Source organism: Etheostoma spectabile, chromosome 16, assembly GCF_008692095.1.
Source record: "Etheostoma spectabile isolate EspeVRDwgs_2016 chromosome 16, UIUC_Espe_1.0, whole genome shotgun sequence".
Classification (NCBI taxonomy): Eukaryota; Metazoa; Chordata; class Actinopteri; order Perciformes; family Percidae; genus Etheostoma; species Etheostoma spectabile.
Genome location: NC_045748.1, coordinates 22,319,492 through 22,327,668, shown reverse-complemented (window position 1 = coordinate 22,327,668; position 8,177 = coordinate 22,319,492). Strand labels below are relative to the sequence as shown.

Below are 8,177 nucleotides of genomic sequence, written 5' to 3'. Positions count from 1 at the left end.
ATGCAATCGGACGAGGAGTTCCGGTGTGACATGCTCTGCAGATCCACTCACCCTCATCCAGTCCTTCTGCTTCGACAACGACATCAGCATCGTCCGCGTGAGCGACATGCGCGTTTGGCGAGCTCGTTGCGAGACAAGGCGGGGCCGCTGGAAGATTCCCACTGCGTCCTCATCAGGTACGTAGAGCTCGGATAACAACGTCCCGGGACCTGAATCCTATCAGAGGGGGGTTTCTATGTGTGCTTTCTGACGAAACTGTGTGTGACCAAGGCCTCTTTCCTCCCCCTGTGGTGTACAGAACCAGCTACGGGTCTTGGGAGGACCCCGCTCTGGAGAAGCTGCACCTGTTCTGTGAGGAGAGCCGGCGTTGAGCGACTGGGTTCCTGAGACAGCCTCCCCGAGCGTTGATCCGGGCCTCGGCTCCCCTCTTCGCTAGATGCTGTAAAGTTCTATCTGGAACTACTCATTCTGGTGAACAGGACGAGCTGTTTCTGCCCATCCCTGGACACTCCTGAGGAGGATTCCGTCCAGGCAGCACGGCGCCGGCCCCGGGGGGGCCCCGTGAACCGTCGCCTCGTGTCCCTTCCATGCCAAGATGACTCTCATTCTTCATGTGAATGAGAGCCAGGTATGCCACGAGAGCGACGCATCGACCTCATCTTGTGCGGATGAGGTTTGGAGAGGAAGGAGATGCGAGTTGTGCGCCTGTGGGTTTTTTCCGCAGAGCAAACGTCGCACCCGAGCACGCGCAGCAGGAGAAGAAGCGGTGCTGAGACAGAGGCGCTCTTAAAAAAGGGACTTTTTTAACGACGCCCCTTATCGCTGAGCAACACGCCAACAGTTTGCAATCAGCGGAATGTTTCCCACTTTCCAGAATTGTCTTAATGCTCTAAAGGTTCACTTGAAATTTAACAATGACAATTACTCTTAAAAGTAAAAAAAAACAAATATGCTAAAAATGTTTCTCTCTAAAGGTTTCACTTTAGAAATTGAACAGACAAATATTATTCTAAAAATTTAAAAAAACAAACATGGATAACAAAAGTTTCTTCTCTAAAGGTTTCAGTAGAAGAGTAACACTGAAAAAAAAAACAAAAAAAGTGTTTAAACTGAAAATACTTGTGTGTGTGAAAAGGGTTGTGAATCTGAAACAGGAAAAAATATGACGAAAAATGAACGAAATGTAGTAATTTTATAGGAGTACTGTAGTATTTTCTGAGAGTTTCACTTCCGCTTTGCTATGTTAAATGAAATAATATGTCGCTGGATATTGGAGTTTGTTGGACATGAAAGCCAATAAATAAAAATGGTTGAATTCAATATTGCCTTCTGACTTTTTCATCCAAAGTTTGATGTTTTCGGAGCCCTTTTGGGGAGTTTTCAAAGTTTCCTGTGTGTTAACATCTTGACCAACGCTGCGCAAGCAGTCTGCAGCCCTGATGAGGCCTTTTACAGTTTATGTCTGTTGGATTATTTTATAAAAAGCTGTAAAACATCAACCCTGTTGTCTACAGTCAAGATAGAAACATCATGTTTTTAGGGCAAACTGGGTTATGGAATATTTGGGTTGCAGTGACACTTGCATGTTAAAATGTTGTAGGGCCTTAAAGCACAAATAAATAAAAAGACGGAAACATGAAATCTTCCAGATATGTTTGATATCACAGACAAATAAGTAAAACCTAAGCCATTTTAATCTCTAAAACACTTCTCATATGTCGGACATCATCATAACTTATACAATTGACAAAATAAATACATTTTTTTCAAAGAAAGTCCAGACGCTTTGCACATTACTTTAACTCATACCAATAATCATTATAATAATGACAATTTATTGATATTACACACAGCAATGCTACACAAGCATTTGTGTTGTCTAAAACAGTTCTCCTATATGCAAAAATAAACATAATATAAACATAACTCATATAAAGCACATACTATTTACATTTCTTAAAAAAGGCCCAAAATATTATATAAATAAAATGCCAAATCTAAACCAGTGAGGTCATTTTCCTCTATAAAATGGTAGATATCCATCTTGTGCACTATAGCCTCTTTGATTGCATTGTAGACAGTTTGACTGGAGTGATTGTCCTATTTCAGCCTCCATACTCTTTGGATGACGTGTCTCCCATATTGTAGGCATACTATTGGGTTCACTTCACTAAACACACAGAGAGCGGGACAGAGCCGGGAGCTAGCGGCATTAAGAAGACAAAACGTGATGAATTATTGGACATAAAGTGGATATATCTTGGATGCAAAGGTTTGGATTTCATGCTCAACGACCCCGAAAAGGCTGCAAGTTTCAGGCTGGATAGAAAAATCACCTGTAGAGGCTGGAAAGACCCGGAAGACACCTCTTAATGCTAACTTGTTAGCTTTTAGCAGCAACATTCGGTGAGTTTGTTATCTTTATGGGAGTACATAAAATGATGAAACCTAATCAGAGGTTCTGTTTTTGCTCGTGGGCGAGTCTCTCCGGTCTCAGAGGGCCAAAAGGTTGATTTTATGACCTAAGACTGAAGGCGGCGGACTGGGGGCAAAAAGGGGACCGAGTACCCAGGGCCCCATGTGAGGAGGGCCCAAAAAGATGCTAGGGGAGGGGCCCATAGAAAATACCTTTCTACAGGGCCCAGGATTTTGTGCTGCAACCCTGCACACATGCCACACAATCTGAGCATTATGCTAATCCGCGCTCACAGTCAACACAGAGGAGCATACATATCCCAGAATCCTGCAGCAACTAAAGCCGCCATGGATCTCCGGGGAGAGCGGTGCGCTGTGCTACTCCTGGCGTCGCCGCACATGCGGATTTTCCACCGTGCACTGCGCTCAAAGTTCTAATACGTGTTACTTGACCTAGCTGCCGCTGCCCTTTCAAAAGCGCACCAATGAGATGACAGCATGGTACTTGGCAACAGGAAGTAATCCCTAGTCACCCTGAAGACGTTTACCGGCGCTAAGCTTCGCTCGGCGGCTACAGAGAGAGACAAAAGTTGTATCAGTGTAGACGCTACATCTGATCACAGTGACTCAGCGCAGACTTTTGGCACTCGCTGATTCATACTTTTCAAAAATGTCATATTAATTATCATATCATTAATTTATCAATCATAAGTAGCGGTTTGGATGAGATGAGAACATATAGGCTCAACCGTCTTTCCTGTCTTGTTTTTCTTCTTCAAATGATAAAATGAAATAAAACTCCCAAATTAAATCAAATTAGGGAATGATCCTTGTTTTCTTGTGGAAGAGCGTCACATTCTACACGAGTTGGGGAGATTGTAACACTTTTTTAACCCTGTGTGTCTTCCCGTCAAAATTGAAAGTCAACTTTTTCAATTGCAATTATGTAAATATTGTTGTAAACTCAAGTGGTGTGGATACACATTTGATTTACTTTAAGTACACATTCATATAAATCTGTTGAGTCACAATAAGATTAAAAGTTAGCGCTTTATTGATATTCTCTTTCATCGTTTTCTTTTTCAGTGTTGCTGAAACACACTGATGCTTTTTAATCAATGTTTTTAGCTTTTCTTATGATTTTGTTTGCACTTTTTTTGACGTAACATAACTTATTGACTTTGGTTTTACAGATATTTTGAAATTATGGTCCATTAATCTCATTTTTAGGAAATTGACCTAATGTTGAGTTAGAAAAGCAGAAATTAGGAATTTTTCCACTAAAATTAAAGGAATGGAGTTGATGGATAATCACAGCCTGGAATATGTCAACTTACTCAATACTATTTCAAAACACTCAAGTTTCTCTCCAAATGCTATAAAATTGAATAAGACGCCCCAAAATGAATGAAAGTAGAGTTTGTACTTGCCAAAGAGCGTTGTGTGGGAATCAATCGTGTTATTGGGGAATTGTAAAGAAATCGAATAGGAAAACGGGTCAATTTGACCAGAGGACACATGATGGGTTAAGGAAAACACGTGATGAAATAGGAAGACTAAAAGAGAAAATTGTCTGTTTTGTTGAAAAACGGAGCATGTGAAAGGTTTCACCGGACTCCGTTGCACAAGTTGGAGCTTCGTGTCGTGACGCTGCTCCCATTGGGTGGAAGCTGCACAGCTTAATGAAGGTGATCTCTTGCTCCCGGCACACGCTCATTCTTTTCTTTCTTTTCTCTCGTTTGTTGATTGAGAAGCTTTGAGAAGCTCTTGTCTTGGATTCAAACTCTAAAGTCATCTGACCCGCATGTTACTCACTGCAAACTGGGGTGGAGTCAAACAGCTGCTGCAGCCCCCACGCCCCACTGGGACCCACACTCTCTCTCTCTCCGCTCTCTCTTCTCGTCCTCTTAACCTTGTGTTGTCTCCCTGTTGAAGCTTATGTCATTCTGGTCAATGTGAAAACCTGTTTATCCCCAACGTTTTGATCTCGTTTCGACAACTTTTTGTCTTTTTTGCCCCTTCCCTGACTTCTTTGTCCATTTTAGTTTTTGCCGTTTGTTGTTTGTTGCGTGAAGCTTTTTCTGACTTTTTTGTTCTTTGTATGATGTCTCTGTCGTCTTGTTTTGGTTCCCCCCCCCCCCCCCCGGTTTTTTTCAAGCACTCTGACACTTTTTGTCACCTCGATTCACTTTTGTTGTTTCCAATGCCTTTCAAGGAGTGCTTCCAATACCCCATGAATTGGAAAAGAATTGAACGACTTTGTGCAATCTCCCATAGAATGTCCCGCGGGGAGCCCCTAGAGGGAAGGAAGAGGGAAGAAGGGAAAAGAAGAAAGGGAAAAAGGGAGAAGAGAAAAAGAGGAGAGAGAGGAAGGAGAGGAGAAAGAAAAGAAGGAGAAAGAGGGAGAAGAAGAGAGAGAGAAGAAAGGGAGGAGAGGGAAGGAGAAAGAGAAGAGAAAAAAAAGGAGAGAGGAGGAAGAAAGAGGAAAGAAGAGAGAGAAAAGGAAAGAGGAGGAAAAGTAGGAGAGAAGAGAGAAAAAGGGAAAGGGGGAAGGAGAAAGAAAGAAGGGAGAGGAGAAAGGAGGAAGAGAGAGAGGAGAAAAGAGTAGGGCGGGTCTGGCTTCTCTTTTTCCTTCCCCCCCCTTTCTCCTTCCCTCGCCTCGCTCTCTCCAGCGGTTCTTTTTTTCCTTTCGTTCCCTCTTTCCCCCCCCCCGTTTTCTCCCCCCCCCGTTTTTCCCCCTGCTGTTCTTTCTCCTCCCTTCCCCTTCCCTTGTCTTTCTCCGCTCTCGTGTCCCTCTCTCTTCCTTCCTATTTTTGGCCCTTTTGGGGTTTTTCTTTTGGTTTTTGTTGTTCTTCTCCTCCTCTCTCCTTTCCTTTCTCCCCCTCCTTCCCTTCCCCTTTTTTTTCCCTGCTGCCCTTTTTTCCGTCCTTGCCCCCCGTGACTCCCCCTCTCCCCCCGTTTCGCCGTTCTTTTTTTTTGTTTCCTCCTTTTTCTTCTCCTTCTTCCTGCGTTGCCTTTTCTCTCGTTTCTGCGTCTCCTTTCCCCCTCCTGTTTTCCCTCTTTCTCCCCTTTCCCCCCGGCCGCCTCCCCCCCTTGTTTTCTTTTTTTTCTTTTTCCTCCCCGTTTCTCCCCTCGAGCCTCCCCCTTTGCCCCCCCCTGTCCTCTTCCCTCGTCGTCCCGTTGCTTACCTTTCCTCTTCTCCCTCCCCCCCCCCCCCCCCTTTGGAGCCTTTTGTTCCCTTCCGCCTCCCTTTTTTTCCCCCCCCCCTTTTCTTCGTTTTTTTTTTTCCCTTTTTTTTTTTGCTCTTCTCCCCTTTGGCTCCGTTTTGTTCTTGCTTTCTTTTCTGATTCTCCCCCCCCTCCTCCTTTCGCCTCTTCTGCCTGTTCCCTCCTTTTCCTCTTTTTCCCCCCCCCCGACCTTTCCTCCTCTTCCCCTTCCCCCTTTTTTTTCTTTCTCCCTCCTCTCTTTCCTGGTTTTTTTCTTCGCCCCTGTCTCTCTCCGCCCCCCGCTTTTTCTCCCCCTTCTTTCCTCTTCTCCTCTCTCCTTTTTTTTCTCCCTTTCCCCTCCGTTCCGCTCTTTTTTCTCCCTTGTCCTTCGCCGTTTGCCATTACCCTTCTTTTTTTCCCGCCTCTCCCCCCTCTTTTCTTCTCCCTTTTCCCTCTGCCCTCTTGCCTTTCTCTTCCCGGTCGTTCTCCCCCTTCTTCCTTCTGTTCTTTTTCTTGCTTCCCTCTCCTTTTTCTCCCTTCCCCCTTGTTCCCTGCCTTCTTGTCCCTTTCCCATCAGTTTTTTTTTTTTTCTTCCTTCTTCTGAGTGTCGTTTTTGCTCCCTTCTTTCTCCCCCCCGCTTGTTGTCTTTTTCCTCTCTGCCCCTCCCTCTTTTTGGTTCTTATTCCTCTCCTCTCGTTTCCTTCTCTTTCGGTTTTGTTTTTCCCCCTGCTTCTCTTTCCTCCCCTCCTTGATTACTTCTTTCTTTCTTTTCCCCCGTCCCTTTCCTCCGTTCCTTCGTTCCCGCTTTTCTTTTTTCCCCTCTTCCTCTTGTTTCTTGTCCTCTTTCTTGCGTTTCGGGCCCCTTCCGTCCTTGTCCCTCCCGCTTGTCTCCCCCTCTTTGTCTTTCCTTTATCCCCCCTCCTTCCTTCCCTCCGCTTTGACGTGTCCCCCCGCCTCGGTCGCTCCCTGTTCGCCTCCCCCTCTCCTCTTTCCCCCTCTTCTTTGCCCTTTTCTTTTTTCGGTCCTTTTCCCTCTCCTCTTGTTTCTCCCCCCCCCCCCCCCCCCCCCTTCCTTTCTTGGTCCCCCGTCCCTTCTCTTCTTCTCCTTTTTTCTTTTTTTCTCTGGTTTGCTTTTTTTTTCCTTTCCCTTTTCTCTGTTCCTGCTTTTTTCCTTTCCCCGCTTTTTTTTTCCCTCCCTTCCCCCTCGTTTTGCTTCCCCTTCCCCCTCTCGTTTTCTTCCCCTTTTTTTTTTTGCTCCCTCCCTCCTTGCCTCCCGCTTCCTCCCTCTTCGTTCTCCCCGCTTTCCTTGTACGCTCTTTTCCCTCTCTCTCTTATTTCTTCTTTTCCCCCTTTCCTTTTCGCCTTTCGCTCCCTTTCTCGTCTTTTCCCCCCCCCCTTCCTTTCCTTCCCCTTTCCCGTTGTTCTTTTTCTTTTTTTTTCCCTCTTTTTTCCCCTCCTCCTTCTTTCCCCCCCTCTCCTGTCTTTTCGTTGCTTGTCTTCTTCCTGTTCTTTTCCTTGTGGTTTCCCCCCTTTTCTTTTCTGTCCCCTCTTTTTTCTTCCTCTTTGCTTCCTTGCTCTTCTTCCCTTCTTTTCGCTTCTTCCTTTCCGATCTGCTCCCCTTCTCCCTTCCCCTTTTTTCCGTCGTCTTTCCGCTCCTCTGTCCTCTTTCTGCTTGCGTTCTCCCCCTCTTTTTTGTCTTTTTTCTTTTTTTTTTCCCTTCCCCTCCTCCTCTCTGATGCCCTTTCTTCTTTTTCTTTGTGTGTTCCTTCTCTGTTCTTGTTTTCTTCGTTTTTTCCCTTTTTCCCCTTGCGTGTCTTCCCCTTTGCCCCTCTTCCCCTTTCCCCTTTCCTCTCCTCCTCGTCCATGGCCAGGACGCAGAAAGACACACTGTCCGGGTCACTGTGGAGACAAAAGACAAATTTTATTTCATAATCCTATATTATCACAAAATAGGACCTATTTTATGGTCCTATGTCAGTACTTATGGTGCAATGCACAAAACTTGTTTACCCTTTTTACCTTTTTATGGTGACAATTGTTTTATGTGTATTTTCAAATATAATTCAAGTCAATTCAATTGGATTCATAGTGTCAAATCCCAACAGGAGTTACCTCAGGACAGTAGGTCTAGACCCCACTCTATCATTCACAGAGGGTGCACAGGTTAGCACAGAGGTTTTTTTTTGGTAATGCACCTGAATCCAATTGTTTGCAAATGCGATGACAAGGAAGGAAAATTCCATCTAGACATCCGTTGAATTCCTGTTGATCTTACTCACTCAGTCATGATCTTGGCGCTCTCGTAGACGCCAACGGTGAGCCGGTCCTCGCTCTGAGCACAGACCACAGCTTCCTTCAGAGATTTCCCAGGAGACTGCATGGCGACGTTTGAGACACTCTTCAGCTGATGTGGTCCAAAAAAGTCCAGAGAGGAGTGTTTTGTGCTGCATCCCAGGGGCTGCCAGCTTTTTATACCGCAGAGCCGGCACACGCTCACTCTCTGATTGGCCGTTTTGGAAGCACAATGGCTACAACAGGCTTGCAACACTCCCCCCCC

The 8,177-nt window shown here is 45.4% G+C and overlaps 1 pseudogene; it reads right to left on the bottom strand.

Annotated features, from left to right (window-relative positions):
• LOC116704739 (growth arrest and DNA damage-inducible protein GADD45 gamma-like) overlaps positions 1–8,123 on the bottom strand; it is an 8,439-nt pseudogene extending 316 nt beyond the window's left edge.
• Positions 8,124–8,177: the final 54 nt, after the last annotated feature.